The 24,054-nt window shown below is 41.9% G+C and overlaps 1 long non-coding RNA gene across 1 annotated transcript; it reads left to right on the forward strand.

Moving 5' to 3' along the window:
• Positions 1 to 991: 991 nt before the first annotated feature.
• On the forward strand, positions 992 to 6,220 carry LOC306807610. The gene is made up of 3 exons (XR_013775756.1): positions 992 to 1,084; positions 3,481 to 3,761; positions 6,150 to 6,220. It is a non-coding gene; the product is annotated as an uncharacterized lncRNA (long non-coding RNA).
• Positions 6,221 to 24,054: the final 17,834 nt, after the last annotated feature.

Below are 24,054 nucleotides of genomic sequence, written 5' to 3' on the forward strand. Positions count from 1 at the left end.
TGGGCTTGCTTGCCCTCATCCTCACAACGTTTGTGGAGTTTTTTATATGTGCTTTTTGGTATTTTTTTCCTTTTGTTTTTTCCCCGAATTTTAAAAGCTGTCATTGTGTCCAAAAATCTTATCTCTAAAGTGTGTTCAGGTTAACAGGTTATTTTAGTCAATGATGCCTATATGACTGTGATGTTAAATAAAATATTTGAAAGTTATGGTGAAATTATTCAAGAAATAATGTTATCCACCTGAGATATTTGTGCTTAAAAGGTAACACTACAGACAGGAGGAACAGTGTGAACCAGTTGCTTAGGCTAATATTTTCACACTGTTGTCCTTGGATGTTAGAAATGCATGTGAGCATTGAGCTGTAGAAAATTGATGTACATTTTATCATTTGAGTCCATATTTCACTTCCAATTAGTTTTCTCTGCGTGCTTATTTTGACTGACCTCTTCCTATTTGCATGAGAAGCTGGTGAGTAATTTCCATTTCTGAGGACCCTTGGTCATGTGCCTCTTGCCAGGGTGAATGCTCTAACCAGCTCCAGGAGCAGTGCCTTGGCCAGCAGCTTCCAAATGGAACAGAGGAGCTGCTAATGGATGAGGCTGCTCAGCAGAAATCACTCCTTGGCCTCAGTGCTGACTGAAGTCCAAGTTGCATTTGGTATTGAAGATCACCATCCTGATGATACATGAAATAGGGGATGGATAAGAAGAGTTGTTTCTTCTAATCTTTCCCTTTGAAGTATTTGAATGCATAAAAATGATCATTGTGGGGAAAAAAGGATGTTTGAAAGCCAAAATGTGCTAATGTGGTGCTTTTCAAACCAAATTACTTGGTGTGCTTTTGCAAAACATTGATGAAGTGTCTCTGACATGAGACAGAATGGAATGATTTTGAAAGTCTGTTTCCTTTTTATCCTACAGAAATATTCTGGATTGGTTCCCTGCTGTTGGCTCCTTGTGAAGTGGCAGCTCAGGCTGAGAGAGCCTTTATTGCCTTTGGTCAGGGCAGGTGGGGAACCATTGTCCAAACTGGCTCCTTCAGCTCCTTGGCATCCTCCTGAATGTGCCCCCAGCTCACAGGTTGGGTCAGTCTGGCTCCTGGACCCCCCTGCTTCCCCTGTGCCAGGCAGCTGCTCCCTGCAGCTCCTTGTTTTAAATCCATGAAACAGCAGACACTGGTGTCACTTTAGAACGTTTGAGTTGTTTCCACATAAACACTTCAAGAGCCTGTGCAGTAAAATTGTCTTGCAAGTGCTCTGAGCAAGCAAAAAAAGGGATATGCAGAATACAAAAAGGGAAACTGGCCAGTGGCTTGGCAAGGCATTGGCCAAGGGTGGAGTGGGATTGCATTGGGCACCACTTGTTTGGTATGTTCTTTTATCATTATTATTGGTTTTCCTTCCTTTTCTGAGCTATTAAACTAGAAAACTATTTCACCTCTCTCCCCATCCTGTGGTGGGGAGCAAAGGGCTCTGTGGTGTTTGGCTGCTGCCAGGTTAAACCACAGCACTAATTAGTGCTATTGCTGTAAAGGCTCCTTAACAGCCCTAAAAGTGGTGTGGGACAAAATGCAGAACAGAAAGTCTCTTTTGGAGAAAAGATCAAAAAGTGAATTTTTCTTTTTTTTTTTTTTTTTTTTTTTTTTTGGAGCTCATTATTTTTTCTTCTTTTTTTTTTCCATTTTTTAATATGATTTCACAGCCTGCTAATACCAGCAAAGTGAGCTGGTACATGTCAAATCACACCAGCATTTCCAATCATCTCCCATGCTGTAATCCCAATAGTGTATTTCATTTTTATTTACTTTAAACCTTGTAGGCAGATGAACATTACTTTTTATTTTCAGCTCAGAGGAACTGTTGTACATTACCAAGAAATATTTTTATTCTGTGATTAATGCTGTTATTAGAAAGCAATGCTGTTCCTGCTGTGTCATACAGTCAGGTCAAAAAGGAAATATAAACAATTAAATAAAAAGCTGTTTCAAATTACCTCAATAATAATCTGGGGGGATTGATTTTACCATTTTTACTTCAATGTCTGCTCCTTTACAGGGAATTTTGAAAATTAACTGGGTTTTAATTCCAACCAGAAAGACACACTTTGGACTGAAATCAAATCTGGAAAAACATATCAGGAAAGGCCAAAACCTCAGGCTCTGTGTGTGATCATAAAACTTTTTGCTGCAGCTTCTAATCAGGTGAGACTCCAACTAAAATTGATAGGAATCCTGTCTGTGGAATTTTGGCCTTGAAAGTGAGCTGTAAACCAAAAAGGAAGAAAAAAGTATCAGGGAATCAATGCCAGAAAAAAACCAAGAAATTATTAATGATGGAGCACAAGTCATCTCGTAAAAGAGGAAATAGAATTTTGAACAAAATAAAAACTTTAAAAGCGTAATTTTACACGAGTAGATGTTGAAATTCTGATGTTTTAGGGCATCAAGAAAGTAACACTGTAGCAATTAAGAATTCAACCCACAAGGATATGTCTCTTATGGATATTTTCAAGGACCAGTTGTTGTTTCCACATTCTGGTGTCCTTTTAGAAAGAGCTGCCTGATCAGGTGGAAGTGATTTGGGAGCTGATGCTAGCCAAGCTATATTGCACCAGAAATATTAAAATCAGTAGTAATTATATGCTTAGGATATTTATCTAATATTACATCCTGCAACCCAGTATTCTTCTCTGTGCAGAAAATATCCACTGTTATTGATCTAGGAGTTCTTTGTGTCTTTTGAATCTCCTAAGGAAAGTTGTTTCTGGAAGGTTTTGAAATCCACCCATCATGCAAGATGAGCTTCATGTGCAACCACTTGTTTCAACTACAGCTATCAAAAGAGTTAAACCCCCTTACCTGCTCTGGGACAGAAATGCTCTTCTAAAGTAGTTAATTCAATCAAGTGTCAACTGACAAATGACCTCAGGAATCAAAGGGATCTATGGAGACATCAGTGTAAAAATTGCAAGAGGATTTATCAGTGATAAAAGTCTTCCTTAACATGCAGTGTTCCCTCTGGGGGTTTGGGAGGAATTGAGGACATGTGGAGTTAAACCCTCTGCTTTTCCCTTGCCCCCATGACTCACAGCAAGGCTCAGATAGGGCTCTAAGGTACGTCTGCCCCAAAACACCACAAAGTGATTTGGGATGAAAGAAATCCAGTGAATTCCATTTCCAAAGCCACTGGAGGAAATTGGTCAATGCAGGCTGCGTCCCAAATGATTATTTGTCTAATTTAAGTCTGAGCAAAGAGAATCATAAGTAAAGGTAAGTTATTAAAAAACAAGGAGGATAAAGCAAAAGGCAAAATATGTATCTGCAAAAGCTATTCCACTTGTGTGCATAAATCAGGAGACTGTGTGCTCAAGTGGAGAATTAGGCTGAGTTGCCTGCTGTTATGCATTTAAATTAAGCTGAAGTCTAATAGCTTTTTTTAAATCATGCCCTAAGTATGTTTGGGTTTGGCTTTTTTCCTCTCAGGGAAGAGATCACCTAATAAAAATAGCACTTTGGAAGGAAGAACAATTCAATTCTGAGCAGGAGTGAGGAGCTCTAACTAGTGATAAAGACTGCACTGCTTGGGGAAGATTTGCTGCTGTTGGTAAAAGCCTGAGGAGGCTCTTTGCAGCCAGGAAGGATTCTGCAGTGCTGATGGAATGAGTGCTGCCTCTGTCCTTGGGGCAGGTGCTGATGGAAGGGCTGCTGTCAGTGTGTGTGCTCTCGCTGCCTTCCCTTGTGCTGCTGCAGAGGTTTTGTTGCAGGTAAGCCCTGGCTGTCAGCTCAGCACAGGATTTCTCCCTGTTAATGCCTCACTTGCACACGGGGTTCTGTAGAATTCCTCTCCTTTGATCTTTTGAACCGTGTTCTGAAACAGGCAGCAGAAATTTCCTAGAAAGTTTTGACCTAATTTCTTGTCCTATGAAAAGCAAGGCTGGTTCCAATCATCTGCTTCCAGGCAGGGCGAGGGCAGCAGCCTTTCCCCATCCCTGCAGCAGGGATGTCATGCTCCAGGGGCTTGGCTCTCTCATCTCCCCACGTTTCCAGCAGTGTTTCTCTACCTGCAACGCTTTGTTTTGCCTCTTTATCAAAACATCTCTCTCTAAAGATGGGGTTTCTGTGAGAGCTGGACACCACAGCGCATGGGCAAAGTATTTTTGGTACAAAGCACCCAAGCCTTTCACCTGCTATTGTTGTACTCTACAGATGCCTGGAAATCAGAGGGCAACACTGCACTTGTCCTGCAGAGATCAGATTTTTCTCACTTTAAAAGTGAGTTCAGTCTAATTGCTGCATTTTTGAGCTTTACAGAATAGCTGATTTCACTCGACTATTGGGAGGTGAGGTTCAGGTATTTAGGTCTACAATTAGGAGACCTGAAGGTGCTTGTACTGTGTCTGGGAAGGATGTGGCTAAAAAGCAAGTCTGAAATTCTAACTGTATTCTCTTTGCCTGTCCTTTTTTGGTCCTAGAATCCAGATAGTATCTGCTGCATCTGGAGATGCCCTGGCAACTGGAGAGGCAGAGGATAAAGGGGAGGCAGAGGTGCAGAGCCATGCTGTCTGCATGTTTGTGTGTGCACCTGGGAGAGAAGCAGGAATCTGAAAGGAAGAGCTGGCCTGGATGTTTTGGGTGGTGGCTGAAGTGCTGGGCATGTGGGACACAGAGGGAATGCAGCAGATGTGGGGTGGGAGGCAGTCCTGGGAGTCAAACAACTCTCCTGGAGACCATTGGTGTTTTAGAAAGGGATGCAATGTGCTCAGAGATTCCTGACTCTGAGCAAATCAACTCCTGAGCAATCTGCTGTGACTTTCCCTGCAGTTTATGTCCTGGGCTGAACTAATCTACAGCACAAAGCACCAGCTGGTAAATCAAACCATTATTTCAACCTCACTTTATTATTTTTTCTCTTTATTCCTGCTGTCCTTCCCAGTGCAGAGCTGGGAATCTGTGGCCAGGTAAGCAGAGCTCTCTGCACCTCTCTGCTATGGAATGATCACTTGGAGCCTGGATGACTGATGAGCATCTCCAGCCTTTCTCAGCCTCCTGTGTGGCTACACCTATTTATACCCTGTTAGCAGCTTTATACCCTTTATATGAGGAGTTCAAGGCCTGCTAATCTTGCATCATTTGTAGTCCTGTCTAAATTCTGATCTTTACAGCTGCCTGCTCTAGAAATGAAAAGATTAATCAAATGCCAGAAGATTACTAGAGCTTCAAACCAGTCAGAATGTAACTGGAAAAACATGTTAATCACTTTTCACTTAACCTGAGCACATTCTGCACCCTGCACTCTTGCTCTTGTCACTGATCTTCTATATAATGAGCACCTCTGGTTGACAGATGCAGAAGAAATTATAGTGCTTTTTGCATTCTTTTTTACCAGATACCTCTGTTTTGGTACTCTACTCCCCAGACATCCAGCTCAAACCTATATATAGAAAAAGCAAGATCTCCACACCAAAGTTCACATGCAGAAATATGATTTCAGAGAATTATAGAACTATTTGTAAGGTTTAAAAAGTACTGCGGAAAAGTAGCAAATAAGTCAAAGAGTAAGGATAAGCTACATTACTCAACAACTCATTTCTTGTATTTTAGTAATTTGAACATAAATCTGTTTCAAGTATTTTAGTATAAATGCATTTACTTTAACAGAAAAAAAAAATCCTTGACCTTTACTGCCATTTTGAGCATGTTAATAAAAAAAGAGCAGCACTTTTAAAACACTTGAGTTTTTCATTAGCACCCAGTGAATTAGTCCTGCTGCAGTTGACAGAATTGCTGCAAAACTTCCCCTGGTATGGAACTGAACTTGGAGAAAGTCCTGACATGTCCTTTGGCCAGCACAGGCACACCAGGGAAGGACAAAGAAACAGAAGTTTGAGGGGAGTTTTGTTTCTCAGGAACTTGTGTATGTCCCACACTGCCACAGACCAGTCCATGCACAGCACCTGACACTGAGACCTGGCTGAATCTCAGTGAACACTCAATATACAGATAGATCCTCTCTTCTGAACTCTGTCTAAAGACACAACTGGCAGGTGTAAAAGAAGAAAAGATTAGTTTATTTTGCTGTTGTTTACATTAAGTTAACTACTGATACAATCTGTGTCGGTTTTTATATCCTTTTTCTGCTTTTGAGTGTATAGAATGACTCCATTCCCCAGCACACCTTGTTGATTTGATCTGGAAAGAGAGAAGTTCCCTACACACAGCTCTGAGTTCAACCAGCTTCATTTTCTTCTTCACTTTTTGAGAGATTTTATCATGGGAGCTGTTCCCTCTTGTGGTCCTTTAAGACTATTGATATTTCACTGTTAGGGACCAGAGGAGTGTCTGTAATTGTGGCTGCAGCTCCTATAAAACCTGCAGGTTTATGCTGTGTGGTGGCTGGACTTGGAAAAATACAGTCCCATCACATAATGAGTGTCTAACACCTCTGGACACAATGGTGCTGCCCAAAACTCTCACAAATACTTAGGCTGATGCTTATTATAAATGCATAATAGAAATTTATGTGATTATGTTATTCAAGTAACTGCAAGGAGAAGCATTAGAAGTTAGAAGACAGAAAAGTGACAAACAAAAAACAATTTTATTATAATAAAAGTAGTTTATTGTACTGCTTCTTTCTGCAGCAAGAAGGGCAGGACTGTGCATGCATAAATCACAGCCTAATAAGTGTAAAGTAAGATTATAAAGAAAATCTAAGATCAGGCTTTTTCCACATGGAAAAGAGTCTGTAGGATGGGAAAAATATTCATTGACTTACAGGAAACCGTAAAATGTCCCAAAGAAAATATAGGAGCCAGTTGATTTTATGTGCCACCATTTGCAATCTATAAATACCCCCATGGCAAACTCAAAAGATCTCAGTTTATTTGTGACTGAGAAATGGAAACCAAAAGCAGCCTCATATATAAATACAATGGATTTCACAGCCCCAGGATTTATTGTGTCTCCTTCAGCAATGGGGGTTACACACTGAAACAAAGCTGAGCCATAATGGGAAAACTGTCCTGCCTGGGATTTATGAATTTATAAAGGATATAGCCAGTTTTGTTGTGTGATTCAGCAGTAAATCACTGCCTGTGGGTGCCAGAGCTTGCCTCAGGTGGGAAGGTGCTTGTGGAAGGACACATCACAATTCCCAAGCAGCCACTGGGCACCAAATGGGAAGAAAGGTGAGCACAGAACCTGCCCCAAATCCAGAGTTCTCACTGAGCACAGCAATAGCCAGCACTGGAAACATAAAACTTCACCCCAATATTTGGAGAATTTTTAAAATTAGGAAATATATTGTGTCAGTCTTGTATTTAATTTGTTTAGCCTCACCCTTTCCTCACCTTTTGCTCATTGTCTGCCTGTGAGTAGATTAGCACAGGTCACAGTTACATGCAGGTTTTATTTACCTGCAAATTTAAGCTTTATCTCTGCATTATATGACATACAGTGTGCTGCAGCACCTATGAAAGGCTTTCCTTTCCATAATTGCAGCTGATCTATTCCACTTTACAAGGGGGTTGAAATGTGTGGTGATGGAAAGAGAGATTTCCATCCCTGGTCTGGCTGTGGCAGGAAGGTTCTGCTTTCATCCTTGCAGAGGATGTGCATGTGGAGAGACAAGTTGCTGAGCAGCAGGCACAGTGCTGAGGCTCAGATGGGATCAGACTGTGTATCAGACTGCAAATGGACCTAATCAGGCATTTCAGACCTCTGCCCATGCTCCTGGAGGATTGGCCTGGTCTTCAAATGCACCAGGCAATCAACTGCCCCTTGATTTCAGTGGGAGCTGCTGAAGTCAGCCCTCAATGCAGCAGCAGAATTGGGCTGGTTACCTAGAAACCTGCATATGGTTTTCAAATCTTCACTCTAGGGTTGTTTTATTTGTTTTTGTTTGTTTTGTTTTTCTTTTCAGTTTCTGGAACTAGGCTCTGTTTTCCTCTGCTGCATATGCTCTTCATATGCTTTTGCTTACTCTGCAAATAATGGGTTTTTTTTTTGCACACTCAGCCCTGGAAGTCCAGTTGATTAATACATTTTGTCTTTTCTAGATCTGCTTTGGAGAAGTTAAGGAGTTTGGTTTTGGTAATCAAAAGATGGCTTGCCCTCTCCTCTGTTTCTCCAAATTTTCCAAATAATTTTGCTGAATTAGGAGTCTTGTTTTGGGTCTCAACTGGGAACCTTTGCCATTGACATGATTTATAATCTCTGATGTCCACAGGTGACAATTCCTTCTCCCCTTTTGGTACAGTAGATCCTCTGCATGTTGTGATTCAGCCAAATGTTTGCTCTTCCCTCTCATCCCAGGCAAAATGACCTGCAGGAAGAAAGAGGAAAGGGAAGAAACAATGATCTGTGAGCAAAAGCAGAGCTTCTGCAGAGGAAGGAAAAGTCTCAGCTGTGACAGCCATCATCCCATAGTGAAGGGGCTCTATCCCTGTTGTCCTCTGCCTCCTTCTCCATAAGAACAAGACATAAGGGTGCAGATTTTGCAGCAAAGAAAATGCAAGGTGGATATCAGGGATGTTTCTTGCCTATGGAGGTTTTGGAGGAGCAGTAAAATAAGCAGATTTTGTGACCATGGGGTGTTTGAATCATTACAGACTGAGGAAAGCTCCATCCAGGGAACTGCAGATGAGGAGATCCACAGAGGGCTGCAGCTCCTGTGAGTGGATGTGTGGATGGTCCTGAGTGGAGCAGAGCTGAGAAGCTCAGCTCTGGGATCAGGTCCCGAGGGGGAGGATGGCAAAAGGGAGTGACCCTTCCCTTACAGGCTGTGGTGACTGTCACAGCCCAGTGCTGGTTGCCTTCCATCTGACTCTGGGAATCTCCTGCTCCTTTGACTGACATGTGTCAAATAATTCACAGGCTGCAAGGAGAGGGAGCATCCAGGGATCCTTGTCCTGTCTCTGCAGTGAGGGGTCTTTGCCTAATCTCATGAATTCTTTCCCAGCTCTCAGCACAGAAGCACCATCCATCAAGGCAGTAGAGTGCCACTGCACCTTTGGAAAACAGCTGGAGTTTGAGGGTATTTTCAAACCAAAGATCCAAACAGAGCCTTTATTCCCACATTAGCTTGGTACATGTTTCTGTAATCAAAACAGTGGAACAGGCTCACAAACAGCCCTTCCTAAGGGTTTTGGCAGAGGTCAAAGGTCCTGTCCCTCTTCTCTCAGTCTTACAGCTCTCCACTCCTTTCATCAGACACTGGTTTTTGGATAAAACTCCCTATTCCTTATCCCTTTAGCAGCTTCCCGTGCTGCCAGCAGCACGGAGCATGTCCAGGAGCAGAGCACAAAAGGGATCTCTGCCAGGTCCCCATGTCCCTCAGCTGCTTCCAAACCTCTGTGCAGAGCCCTGAGCAGAGGGTTTGTGTAGCCATCCTGACAGTAACACTGTGAAAGATGCTGCTGATATCAGTCTGAGACAGGAAACATGTAAGGAATTAGAAACAGACTCCCCTGAAAGAAGCAAGACAACAGGATATATTACAATATCAAAATGTGCTTGGCAGGTGAAATTTATATATCACATAGTGAAAGAAGCTGTTTGGTGAATGATACATTTCATATTGAAATATATAAATCATTCACTTGGAGAAGAATTGGACTCTGTGGGCAAGTAGCTTAGCTACTGCACCTGACATGCTGCCTGCTAAAATAGATATATTCATTTGTGAGTCTGATAATCATTACCTACTTTTTGTACTTATTCCATGGTAAAATTCAGAGTTAGATGCATCAGTCACAGTGTCTGATGATACTTTGTGTTACTGGCTTGATTGTGTTATTCCAGTGTTGCAGGATAGTTAATAGTCCCTAGTTAATCAGGGCATCTATTGATTAATATATATTCCCATTAAGGTAAATATAAATCATAATAAATTAAATAATATAACCATAATAAACTTGCTGTATCCAGTATGTAACACACTAAATCAAAATTAGCAATTACTAATTGAAATTATATCCCCTAGTATAGCATTATATAAATCAAAGGCATTTCTCTAAAATCCATGCATCATTCAGAAGATTAATCCTCTGGCAACTGTAAAGGTTTTTCTACTCCATTCATTTAGCTAAGCTGATAATGGTAATAGCTTGAGGTTAAGTACACAGCACTGTGTCAAAGCTGGTGGTTGTTGCTACAGGTGTCCCTCCTGCCCATCCCTCTGCATCAGCTCACAGAGCTGAGGGGAGATTGTCTCTGCAAAGTGCCTGGAAGGTTTCTACCCTGTGCCCTTGGACACAGAGCACTGGGGCACCAAAGCAAAGTGCTCATCTGGAAGAAACATTGGGGATTTGGATGATCCCAAACCCACCAGGGCTTTCCTCTGCCTTCCTTCCTGCTTGGAACTTGAAAGACTTGAGACGGGTGTTTTGAATTTCAGTCTCCAGCATCCCAGGGAGTGGATGGGGGCACCAAGAGGAGCTGCTGTGCCGTGGGAGGGCACAGGTTATTCACTCTGCATGGGCAGGCCTGGGTGAGGGGATGCTGCTGGGAGGGAAATACCCTTTAGGAAAGATTTTGGAGTGCATTGCCCTGTCAGCAAGGCTCTGGAGAAGCTGCCATGCAGTGGGGGAAACACTGATGGCTCTGGGGTGGGCAGGGGGTGAGGAGATGCAGGTGGCACAGCCTGAGCTCCCTTCACTTGCAGCAGCCTCACAAATGTCCTCAGCACACTCAGAAACCCAACTGGAGGTTACACAAACCTCTCCTGCTTACTTTGCATTTTCAAAGCACAGGGCTGGGCACCAGTCCAAACCTGTAATCTGTGTGAGGGCATGTCACAACAAATAGGAAAAGGAAAATTAGAATTTTATGAAGTGGCTCTCTATAATGCTACCTACTGTTTACTTACCAACCATTTTAAATTTAGCAACTGATGCATTTTTAATACCAATTAAAAAACCTCTAAGAAGCTCATATTTGCTCCTAGTTACGTGGGGTTTTTTTAAAATAACCTTGTTTCTCCAGTGGGACCAATGTGTATGCACGTGTGTGTCTGCTCATAAAATGGTAGTGAAAATTATGAGAGCATGGAATGTGGCTTAGCAGATAATAACTCTTGATTTCATTGTTTCAAGTGTTGTGTTTTTTCTAAAAGTCAAGGAAAGTCCAGCCACTGAAGAGAATGAACCATTCCTGGGCTTTCTAGCAGTGTGGGGGAAGATCCATGCAACAGGTAAATCTAAAAGCAGCATGAGATGGAATGATTTCTTCAATTGTCTTTGATCACAGCTGTGTAATGTAGCTAGTCTGGTTTTCTTTTACCCCAGACACTATTTCAGTGGTATCTCACACCTCTACATGGTGTCCAGAGAGAGTAATTTGACATATTGTTTAGGAAAAAACAGTGCTTTAGCAAGACAGTACATTTTACATTATTGATTTGTTGTAGCTAATGGAGCTGTGTGGATACTCTTATCCATGGGCAAATCTGAGAGTATTAATCTACTCACACAAAGATTTGTGTTAAAAGCCAACACAGAGAATGTAGCTCAGTTTTTGATATCTGATGACCACTGAGACTCCCAGTGCACAAACAGAACCACAAAGCAGGGGCAGGGCAGCCTCTGCTGTGCCCTCCCAGGAAATCACCCCCCTCTTCCAGCCTTAACACAGCTGGACCTGGGCACTGCTCCCTGCTTCTTACAGCACTTGCAGAGCCATGGTCTGAGGAGGGAGACTGGGAAATCCTGTGTCAGCCAGAAGGGCTGTAAATCATGGGGTAAATTATCCTTGAGTACAACCTGGCAGGGATATGGAACAACTCAGCCTCACTCCCTGATTCAGCTTCAGATATTTAAATCCAATTGTCTCACCTGTGAGAACACTGCCCTGGAAAGTGTTTGCCCTGCTCTGAGAAAGAATTTCTCTTTGCTTTCTCCCTCTGTGGCAGTGTTGTGCTGCCCAGCTCTGATCCCCTCTGTGTGCATCTCTGGAGTGCCAGAGTTAAGCCTGGGTGGTTTAAGGAGTTGACTTGTGCATGTAAAGGTGACCCCATGAGACACCCTCAAGGTTTAGCCTGTTCATGTAAAAAGCCATGTTTAAACACTGAGTTATATGCAGAATCTGAAAGTGTTGGTTTGTAGTGCTTATGATTAATATGTGTAATAGGTTTTCATGATATAGTCAGGGTGAGTGGTGAAATGGTTCAGGTCTTTTTATTTTCTTTTTAGCTTGTTATTATCTAGAGAAAAAACCACAAATTACTAGATGCTAATAGCTACTGTGTTGCTTATCCTCTTAATTAGTGCCCTAATTATTAAGTGTGGTGATAAACACTAGTTAGAATGTATTTTCTTTTTAAGACTTTATTTATCTGTTTTCCCACTCCCTCTTTTTAATGACACTGATACCAGCAGAGTTGCTGGAGAGGGAATACCAATAATTTCCCCTTGGGAAATGAGTCATTTTGAGTCTCCTGAACACTGTAACAATTTTCATTCTGTTGTAAAATGCATTTCACCTTTGAACTGCAGGCTCCTGTTAGATTCTGATATTAGAGTACTAACATTTGAATCTGTGAGGATGAACTCAGAGCAGCAGAAAAGGTCACCTCACAGCACAGGGGCACTCAGCTTCAGCCCTGTGGGAGGCTGGAAGGCTCCTGAGCTACACAATCTTCAGCAGTCCATCCCAAAATCCTTCAGTGAAGGATTGCCCATCGTGCCTGCCTACAGTCATGGTGTCAGGTTGGCTCCACTGGCAGTCTCCTGCTCTCCACCCTTTGGAGCTGGAGGATGGGATTTCTGGGTGCTGCCATCCCCTGTGTCTGCTCTGAGCCCAGCACCCACTGTGACAGCAGGTGTCTGTTCCAAGTCCATCCTTGCTCAAGTGAAATGACAAGCAGCTACATGGGAACTCTTAATAAAAGAGCTGTTTAAGTGGAGAATTAAGTGTAAATACCTGCCAAAAGTCCTGTATTGATGTGATTGGTATAGATGGGCCACTGCCAAAAGTTGTAATAATACAGTGTTTTTATGGAGTCTTATTAACTTTTTCCAGGGAGTGGCATATTGGAACTGACTGAAGCCAGTGATTTAAGATGTGTGGCAGAAGGGAAGAAAGGTTTCTTGATTACTGAGCAGAGTGTATGGCTGGGCATGAGCTAGATGTGCTGCAAAAGTACTCTGTTAGCTGTAAAATCTAATGGAAGGAGCAAGACATCCCTGCTCCTGCTGCCCTTGATTCCTGGCAGTTTGGGTCACAGAGTGCTTAGAGGCTGTGGATTGGAGGAGCTGTGTTAGCTGTAGGTGCAGTCACTGCTCCTGTGGCCTCGTTAGCATTCACGGTGCTGCACACTGATTTGGCATTGTTCCTGCCCCAAGGAGCTGGAAACCTAAAGGCAAAACCCCATGACCATCTGAAATCTGAACATTTCAAGGAAAGCTCTGAAAAAAGGATTCACGAGGCTGTGAACAAATCCATTCCTGTTGCCATGTCAAAATCAGGGAGCGGGCGGGGAACAAACAACTGGAGCAGAGGAGAAAAATAGCAAGAGAGTCCTAATTGTTGTCAGCTTGATTCCAGCCTTATTCACCCCGACAGACTCTTTGTCAGGCCAGGCTTTGCTGATTTACACTGATCTAGGTGAGAACATCCTCCATGCTTTTATCCAGCACTGCTGCTGGAGTGGTTTGACCCCCTGGTCCCTTTGCCTCTCAGCCTTTACAGGTGCACAGGGAGGAAGAAGCAGCAGCACAGGCAGGCAGGATGGGCAGGCAGCTCCTGTGCTTCTCCAGGCAGGGACACACTTGGGAGAGCTGCAGGGGTTGATCTGCACACCACCTGAAGCTGGCCCCAGGTTATTTCAGTTTTTTCTGAAAAGTGATGACCTTCCATGTAGGAAGCTTTTCCTTTGGGGTGCTCTGAGCTTGGTGCAGGATGTCCTCCACAGAACCAAAATACCTTTTTCCTTGTTCCCTTCTGATTTTTAGGTGTAAACTCTGTTATTGGCAGTAGAAAATTTTGGTTTCCTTGAAATACATTGAGCCTGGGGTGGGGGGGGGTTTCTTTGTGGAAAAATATGATCAACTCTTTCTGATTCCAATTCTTGGCAGTACTGCAAGAGACAACAGGCTTCAAAAGCAGCTCCCTTTTCTGAGCTGGTTTATAAATGTCTCTGTAGCTACACTAATAGCATAGCATGTTCTCTTTTTTCTTTTTTTTTTTTTTTTTTAAGCTTTCTTCTGCTGGAGGGGTGCTGCAGCAAGAGATGGAGAGGAAATAAAACTCCCTGTCTTGAGAATTTGGCACTTGCTGTCAGGATCCCACCACTTAGATGGGACCCAGCTCTCTGAGCATTGGTAACTTGAGGCTCACCAAGAGTCAGCAAAGTGTTTTGTAAGGTCACCACGTGTCCCACTGCCAGGTAAATTCCATTTCTCCACCTTGCCTGGGAGGCTGGGCTGCCCTGGAGTCTCCCACACCTCTCTATTATGAATTCCTACAGGCTTCTCCACTCCTGCCTGCAGTAGTTAAGCTTTGGCTTTCATCTGTTTTTTTGCATCCATGCAAGCAGTGATCAGAGGAGCTTTCAGCACAATTTATTATCATGCTCTAATATAACACTCTCTTAAAACATGATGTACATTGGTAGGAAAATGTGGGATCATTTAAAATTAAAACCTGCCTGTTTCTGTTAGGGCATTTTAAAGAAGTTAATGATTACTGGGGTTAGGACTAATTGCACAGTGCTTTCTCATTTTGTGTTCATTTTATGCTTTTTAGCACAAAAAAAACAATGTATGCAACTGTAAGATGTTGGCTCACACAGAATTAGATGTGCTGAAGCTGCCACCTGACGTTTCCTGATGTTGCCACACTCGAGGCCTCCGTGTGACATCTGTCTCTGAACATTCCTGGTCACTGTCCTTACATAGAATATAAGGGACAGTGAGGCTTTCCAGGTGTGATCTGCTCAGAACTGCCTCAGATTTCATAATTATTCACAATAATGGCCCATGGACATGGATAATTTCTGTGTGGAAGTGCCAGGAAAGTGATTTCTGAAATTGTGCTGCTCTGTGCATTCAGCATTCCCTAGGAAGGAAGGAGCCTGTGTTGGCACAGTTCTCTTGCACAGGATCCTTGTCCTTGGCTACTGGCAGAAGTGAGTTCACAGATATCTGTATGTTGCACTGGGTTTCTTTCCCTCTGAGCCTGAGAGCAAGGAAATAAAATCATAAAATTGTTCCAGCAGCAGGAGTCCAGTGAATGGGTAATTGTCACACAATGTAAAGGTGTTTGAAAGAGTAGAAGAAAAAATAATCTAAATGTTCTCCTTTTACTGAGAAAATGTATTATTATTTATGAATAATTTTTTCTGTTGAAGGGAAGTGTAAGATACAATCAGAGAGACCATAAAAATGAAATGTGTAAAGTGTTATTTACATTATATTGGAGAAGAAGGAATCACTGGCAGGGAGAATGCTGGTTTATTTAAATACAAAATCAGGTTATTCAGAATTGCATTCTTTGATTAACTGCTGTACAAAATGTAGTCCATAATTCTTCCTGCAGTAAAAATATGGATCCTGGTGAGCACTGCTAAGACTCTAAGTTTTGTTTGTATCTCCAGACCATTCTGGTGCCTGAGGTTGGGGCTATATTCTGCTTAAGCAGGAGCTGAGCAAACCCAGAACTGAGTGAGAGGCAGTTTTCTGGAAGATTTCCTGTCCCTATAAAGAGTGAGAGAACCAGTGAGGCCAGAGCACCCAGCACTGGGCACCAGCACTGCTCTGGGAGCACCCACAGCCCAACCACCTGGGGCAGCAGTGCCTGCCTTCTCTTCTCAAAGAATAGACCCATTTTTAATGAGGTTTGCTACTAATTGTCAACATTCAAAGGTTCATCACTACTTCAAGACATGAAATTATCCCTACAGATCCTCTCTGGGCTGTCAAGCCTGTGCAACTGGGGCTGCATTTGGGGTGTCCCCTGCTCTGTTTATCCATTCATTGCTTGAAGCAGTGCTAGAAGCAAGATCTGGAGAGTTCCTTTGCATTTTAGAAGACAAAAATAGCCCAAAAAGGAGGAAAATACCACATTTCTTAGTTCTTAAGATGCATTTGGAGACTGGTATTGCTGGACTTTGTAGGTAGATGCTGCACCTGATTTGTAGGACTGGTGATCCATAAAGGAAGATTTTGCCTTTGGTGTTTCAGTCTGTCAGTAGTGGAACGTGACCAGGCACAAAATATCATAATCTCAGATTTTTCTACTTCTATATTTTGCCATAAAATCGACTGCTTTCTCAGATTGGAGAGGCTGGGCTGTGCTGAACAGATTAGGGTCTGCTAGGACAGGACAACCCTGCACATCCATTAAAGAGATGAGCACTCAGAAGTGAATTGTGTGCTGGAAATTCTACACAGAAAAAGATAACTGTGCCATGAAGTACATTTTCTCATCTCTTCCTGTTGACAGAAAACCAGCCCAAGTAATGTGAGTTTGTAGCATATCAGATCCCTGCCAAGAGGAAAGTGTTGCTTAAAATCAGCTCCAACCTGCTCTTTCCACTGGGAAAGGAGCTCCTACAGAACTGCAGCCTTTGCTGGGTGCTTTCTGCTTTTCATGACAAGTGACAGTTCCTGAGAAAAGGAAAAAGCCTTGGATTGGAAGTTTGGGGTTTGATAAAGATTCTGAAGTTTTGGTGAGAGCAGTTTTACATCCTGACGCAGCAGGACAGAAGCTCAAGGAGCAAACAAGGACTTTGCAGAATGAGGCACTGCTTTAGAAATGTCCCAAATATTTGTTTCCTTTGACAATCTGCTCCATTTACTGTCATGATGAGCTGCTTCCTCAATCCCTGCTTTGATGTGTTCAAGGGGAAATTCCAGCTGCTGCTCTGGATTGCCTGCAGCCCTCTGTGTGTGTGTGTGTAACCATGCCTGGAAAAGAATAAAAGGAAAAGCACTTTTACTTTCCATTTCAAGAGCAGTTCCTCCTGAATGCTGAAATAAAACTGATGGATAAAAGACAGCTTTGTGTGACAACCTCCTGAGCCACAGGCTGGTGGTCCTCGATGCTCAGAGCCCTGGATGATCAATTTCTACATCTGCATGTGAGGCTGAATGCCACAGTCTGCAAATATCTTAAAGGAAGGTCTGCAAAGATGAGGAAACCTGGATTTTATTCACTCAAGAAAACAAGATTCTGAGTGGCCCATGTATAAGGTTGCCTATAATGAAATATCTGCACAAAACAAATGTAAGAGCACAGCTCCTTTTTACCATTTCAACACCCCACACATAACACAGACCTTGTGAATAACTGCACAGTGATATATCCCCAAATTTATGGTGCTGCACAAAGTTTTTCAGTGTGAGAGTAAACACAGAGGATGTGATATCTGTCAGGGGTGAGAGGGGACAGGCAGGCTCAGAAGCTGGAGATCTGGAGCAGTCCCTCATGTGAGCAATGTCTGCAATCCAGGGAGAAAATAAAACACTGCCAAGTGTTTAACAATCATTCATTTTATTCCAGCATCACTCAGGGCCTGTAACTCCGTGAAATATTGTTTGGAAAGCCAATTGTTCAAATGGGTGTGGACATAAAACCAAAGAAAATGCTGCCCTTGGAGGCAAGGCCATAGTCTTTAGTTTCAGTTAGAAGAAAATAAATAGTAACTATTACTCTGCAGCCTTTTGAGAGCTTTTTGTGGTCTTAAATCCATGAATGACTGTGTGGGAGAATAAAGCAGGAAAAGGTAACCTGCTCAACATTAAAAAAAGTTCTAAGAGGTTTCTCTCCTAATTTTGGCTCAAGACTCCTGCTGAGCCTGACGTAAACACTGTGATATTGAAAGCAACCAAATAGGTTGTTTGGGGTTTTTTTTTGCACTCCTTGGTTTTTTTCCTTCTGTCTTTTTTGGATTTTCCTGGGAGCACCTTCTATTCCCTGCCTATATGACCCATGAGCTGTGGGATTTCTCTTTCTTCTTTAAAGCTCATTCTTTCCAGAGTTAAAAAGTTCTGGTTACTTCAGAGACAAACCTTGCCATATATTGTTCACAGAATGCATTCAGAACTCCTCAGGCTCAAAAGTTCCAGGACACTACATAAAGTTCCTTAGAGGAGGTTGCTTGATGGCAGAATTAAAGGGGAAAAGGTCTGGGTGATTTGTATGGTTTGAAAAATGGTGTTGACTTACAACCTCTGGCCTTAGTCTTGGAAAAAATCCTTTGAAAATCAAAACAGAACTTGGGGATTTCAATTGAAATCACCCTGAGGAGCCATGAATTGAATCATCAGTACTGAAATGTGAGTCAGCTGTTTGCCAAAACTTGCAAAACTCTCCGTTCTGTGTTGGAGCAGAGATTAACCAACATAGGATTTGAAAACCTGGCAGGTCTCATCAATACTTCCAGATAGCACAAGTGGAGATAAATGTTTACTGTGAAACCTGAAAGGAGGAAGCTGAGGCTGCTCCTCATTTTCCCCATGGACCATTGCTTTACCTGCTCTCAAGGAAAATCCTTTTCAGCACAATCAAGCTTTTCAAGGTTTAATTTTTTAACATTCAATACACTTTGAAATTTTTGACGATGGACTTCAAATTGAGTTTGATTTTGGTATTCTGAGAGCAGCATGAGGAGTTCATATAATAATAGTATCTGAAATGATTGCCAGCTTTTTTACTTTTTTACTTTGGAGGCTTTTACAAAAATTGCAAATCATTACTTAAAAGTGCAAATATTTACATATATAGATTAAAATCTGGCTACAATTTTTATTTTTCAGACCACATTTCAGAGCCAAGACATGAAAGAAATGTATTCTTGGGCTGCAGAGTCAGGTTGGTTTATTTCTTGCTAATAAATTTCTAACAGTGTACAGATTTACTGCAATCTTCAGAATTAGCCTTTTCTGGGAAGGTTTGGAACATTAGTTGTCAGGCTGTTCTTTAGAAATGCAGTTCTGAGTTCTATTTACCCTCAGTCCAAGCAGATGTGTGAGTGGGATCCCTGCCCATGGCAGGATTGGAACTAGATGGTCCTTAAGGCCCCTTCCAAGCCAAATCATTCTGTGATTGTATTTTGAGCTCACAAAATGGCAATTTTTTAATCTTTGTGAATTTTTTTGAGTGATGTAGTTAATTTGTCACTATTTCTATCCAGTTAAGTACAAATTTATGTGAAAAATGGAATTATACTGAGGTTCCTTTGTCTTTAATTTTTGGTAGCAGTGGTGTGTGTGTGATAGTCAGATTGGAGAGTGAGTTACTAGCTGAGTAAGCAAATCTGTCCTCTTCTTTTTTATAAAATTTCCACCCATCTGACCATTTTTATCTTAGAGAAAATGGGAAGAAAGAGAAACTTTCCCCACTGAGCTTTAAAGACTGCTGGTGAAACAAACAGTCCCACTCAGCAAAAAGTTATCCTCAGTGAGTGGGTACATTCAAAAGGTTATGAACTAAAAGAAAAAAAAGCAAAGTCCAAATTGGATTGCTGGCAGCAGCTCCTCACGTTTCACTTAAGGCACTTTAGTTAAAATGACTTTCCTTTTTGTTTGCCAGGAAAAACAAGATGCTTTAAGTTCATTGCCTCTAATATTTTACAAGTAGGTGGGCAGTGAGCTGTGCTCTGTTTTCTGTGGCCTGGGCTCTGAGATGAGAGCATTGCTGTCTGGATTTGCCATTCTGTGCCTGTTTGGATGCAGAGCATCCTCACTGTGCACAGATTCTCTCTGAGCTTCCATTTGTTCCCTCTCTGTGCCTGGGTTTGCAGCCTCAGCAGCTGTGCTGCCTGAATAGGGGGAAATGCTTTTATTCTTTGCTTCTCAGTGTTAGGCACAGCTGAGATGTTTCTCTCTGGGTGATGAGTAAGGTCTGTGCTGATCATCCCAGGCTCCCTGGTGGGTGCAGGAGGTGATTTTGCTGGGAGCCACCTTTTCTGTGGCTAAATGCCCAGTGTTATCACCTGCATGGACTGAGGTGTCCACAGCACAAAAATATTCTGCATCAGGCCCTGTGCCCTGCCTGGGGCTGGCTGGCTGCTTGCTGCCATGGACACCAACCTCTTTGGGGTGCTTTCCACAAGGATTTACACAGAACACCAGAACAAGGGCCTTTCCTTGTAACCAGGAACTCAGATGTTGCTGAAGATCTCAGACTTGTCCCAAATTGTCACTAAATCATGGCTTTTCTGAGGAATGAAAGCACTTTTAACTCTGCTCTTAATTCCCTTGGCCACATCTGGTTTAGCATGGGTGCAGCCACACTGGAGGTGTTGAAGTCAGTAAGTTAGAGAATTCTTTGAATTCTTCAAGAAAAAAATCAAAGTGCAAAGATTGAATCAAAACCTTTAAATAAATTAAAGTGCATTAAGCCACTCACACATAAAGTAAACTTTTAAGTAGAAGTAAGTCAGTAAGTTTTAATGTAAGCTCTAATACTTTTTATTTATTAAAAGTTTAAGTGCAAGTTCTAATGAAAGTCAAAAAACATGATAATGTTTTCAGTAGAGGCTCCAAAACCATAGTTATAAACAGTACTTAAACATAATAGAGCTATAGTAAAAATATTGCTTACATTTTTCAAATAAAACAAGATAAATTGTATGCATAGTCTATACATAACCTAGCATGTTAAAAAACTAGAATTCTAATAAGTTAAAAAGTAATAGTCTGAATTTGTGTCTTAACTTGTTAAAAAATCCTATATGAAAGTTTGTATGGAGTAAAGTTAGTACTTTAGCCACTGCTTTTACTTTTGTGCTTTTTGCTTTTAGCCATTTACTTTTTGCCATTGCTTCTACCATTACTTTTCTGCTTACCTTTTAAAACTAATGTGCTTTGTAATAAGTAACCTTTTAAACAACTATTAACTGCTCCACTTATTTGAAATAACCCAACCAAGTCAGTACCTGGAGCACTGGAGGTTCCTGACCTCACACTGTGGGCTCCTGCAGGGCTGTTCCTGGGGAAACAGTGCCAGAGGCACCTCACTGATGCCAAGGAGCCTTCAGGACAGGGGAGGTGCTGTATTACTCATTAATCTCATTTCAGAGCAAAATAATTGAGAGAACAGAGTATCACAAGGAATGGTGGAGGATTAAAGAGCAACCTCTGTAAAAAGGGGGTGAATAACGTGAGGAAGGCACATCAAAGTGCTCTCTTGGGCTAAAAAACAGTCCAGCCCCATCAGAGACTGTAAATAATGTTGTCCCCAGAGTTCTGCTGCTCAAGCAGCAGTACAATAAAATCCTTCCTGCAGACCACGGGCTCGATTTGGATGCTGCTGTTGTTGCAATTTCCAGAAAGTTTAAGCACTGCAAAGACAGGGGAAACTCAGCAGTTTAGCCTCTTCCTGATGCCTTCCCTGAGCCCCCACAAACACAATAATTGCAGCTGCACAGGACTGGAGCCAGAGCATCCCCAAGCTCTCCCCAGTTTACACAGGGACCAGTTCCTTTATTTGAAAAACAGAACAAAACAAACCCCCACAGAACAAAACAAGCAAAGCTGCTATTTTAAGGGCTCTTTCTTCAGTTTTAGCATCCTCTAAATGACTCCAGTGGGCTTTGTAGGCAGAGGCACACTGTGGGTGAGGATTAAGCAAGCCAGTTTAATCCTACAAGGAGTAATCAGACATGGAAACACCCTGTCCTTTCCCCTTGGGGACATTCAGTGAGCATTGCTCAGAGCAAACTGTTGTTGCCTGCAGCCACCTCCTTGCTGGTTTCCTCACAGTGCAAGAGTGATGTAACCCTGCCTATTAACTTTTTATTTTATGTTCTGTACGTTTTTATTATGCAAGAGAGTAGGGAAACCAGTGTACTTGGCTAATCAGGTTTATTTATATCCAGCCCTGGTGTTGCCATTATGACTGGACCACACACAGTAAAGAACTGGGATCTTTTGCCTTTTTTTTTTTTGAGAAAAATACCAGGAATTTAAGGCAAGTCGGTAGGGGACATGGTGAGCAAGTTTTATTTTAGAAATGTCACTCTGTGCTGCCTGGAAATTGAAAACATCCATTCCAGGTACCTTTGAGCATTTGGAAATTACTGTCACCTGAAAGCTTTACCCAGGTTTCACACAGAAGGCAAAATGAGTAACAGTAACTAAGTGAAAACGAAAAATTAATTGTCTTTTTCTCCCTGGAGAAGAGATCCATTCTGCTGGAGCTGGATAAGCTTGGAAGCTACAGAGCTCCTTTTCATTAGAGAAATGAAAGGCTCATCATCCCTAGAGCTCTTAATTAGGGACCTTTTGCCATTCACAAAAAATCTGTGTCTCAGCTGTCAAGTGCTATTTGTTTTAAAAAATTGTTTAATTCTCTTCAGTTCTTTTGTTGGGCAGCAGAAATGGATTGATCAAATGAGTCCAAACACTTTGTAAATTGTAAGAGGTTTAATATAATCAGTGTGGCCATGCCAAGCTCAGTGAACAACTGTACAGCATTGCTTTGGTGCCAAAGGCTCACAGAGCAGTAACAAAAACCATGTTCAAAGCAGGGAGGGCTACAGAGGAGAGGGAAAAAGTACATGTGGAGCATTAGCTGCCTGCAGACCCTATTTTCATTTGTGGTGGCTATTAATCCACAGGAATTATGTATCAGTTAGGTAGGGAGGGTCAAAATTAAAGTGCTTGGGTTTAAAAATACTCAGGCTGAATGTTTTTTAGTGTAGGTTTTCTGATGAGGAGTGGTTTAAACCTTTTGTTGAAAGGAGATGGAATTTCTTTCTCACCACCACCTAAAAAATAACATCTCCTAGGTGTTATAAATGAATATAAATTTCAACTGAGAGCAGCTGTGTTTGTAAGCTTTCCTCTGAAGCATTTCTCCATATGATAATATTCAATATCTGTTTACAAGGCTTTGATTCCATGCAGGAAACAACTGCTTTTGTACAAACATACAAATGTATATATGAATGCAAGTATTTGCATCTAAATGTGTCCTCTTCATTGTTTCCTTGTTTAAAAAAAATCTCAGCCAGCCTTGAAACAGGAACAAAACAATAACCTTCACTCGTGGGACCTGCCTGAGTGGGCTCCATCAGTGAACCCAAGCAAAGCTGCTGCAAGTCCCACCCTGCAGGACTCTGACCCTCCCAGGAGTGTGGCTGCTGCTCCCCAAGCTGAGCAGATTCCCCAGTTTCCTGCATTTTCAGGTTTGGATGATCTGTTCAAGAGGTAGCACTAAATATACAGAAGGGTTTTTTGCAGAATTTGGTATACAACTCCAGGATTTTTTTCAAAAACTTAGGTATAAAGCTACTATTAAATTGTTCTTTGCATGGTCAGAGGGGCAAATGGACTGTTAATCAGTATAATACATTTTGGAAGGTGGATGCAGGATTAAGATAAGTATTTATCTTCAGTAGAAGCTGTACATTCTGTGGAGAAAGATTTTTAAATAAAGGCCAGTATGATTAGAGGAAAAGGGTAGATATAATTGATTGAAAGTCTTACAGGAGTAGTTTTCACACTGATTATCTGATTATATTTTCAGTACATGTATCTTTTTCTCTAAAAGTGGTGCCAGTTTGAGTCACTGCTTCCTGTGATTTGTGGCTGCACAGGTAAGCTGTGCTGGGAGAAAGCCCCAAAGAATTTCCTCACATGCACAGGAAGGATTTCAGTCCATGTGTTAAATGCATGATATATCCTTGCAGGCTTCATCAGCCAAATTGTGCCAGCTCTGATGTCTCAGCTGGCACTGGGGGGTTTTAGTCATCTTTTTGCTCAGCCTGTTAGAGAAACTGTCAGCAAAATATGAGTGTATTAGAAATAGCTTAAGAAATTACAAAAATGCTCACCTCCTGTATTTCTGTGCCCATTTGTTGTTGCTGCTGGCATTTACATGAGATCCAACACAAAACCCTTTATTTAGTTGAGTACAGTACTATCTACTTTTTAGTTTTTTATTTTCCAAAGATAAGCACTCCTATTTTATTGATTGAAAGTTGAAATTTCCATAACCACATGGAGAGTCTTGCTGACAGAGCAGTGTAAGCAAATTGTCTTAGAGGTACTCCCTTCCCAGAGGATGGAATGGAAGAGGATTTATGGAAGAGTTCCACACAAAAGGAGTTTT

Source organism: Erithacus rubecula (assembly GCF_903797595.1).
Source record: "Erithacus rubecula genome assembly, chromosome: 13".
In the NCBI taxonomy this organism is placed as follows: Eukaryota; Metazoa; Chordata; class Aves; order Passeriformes; family Muscicapidae; genus Erithacus; species Erithacus rubecula.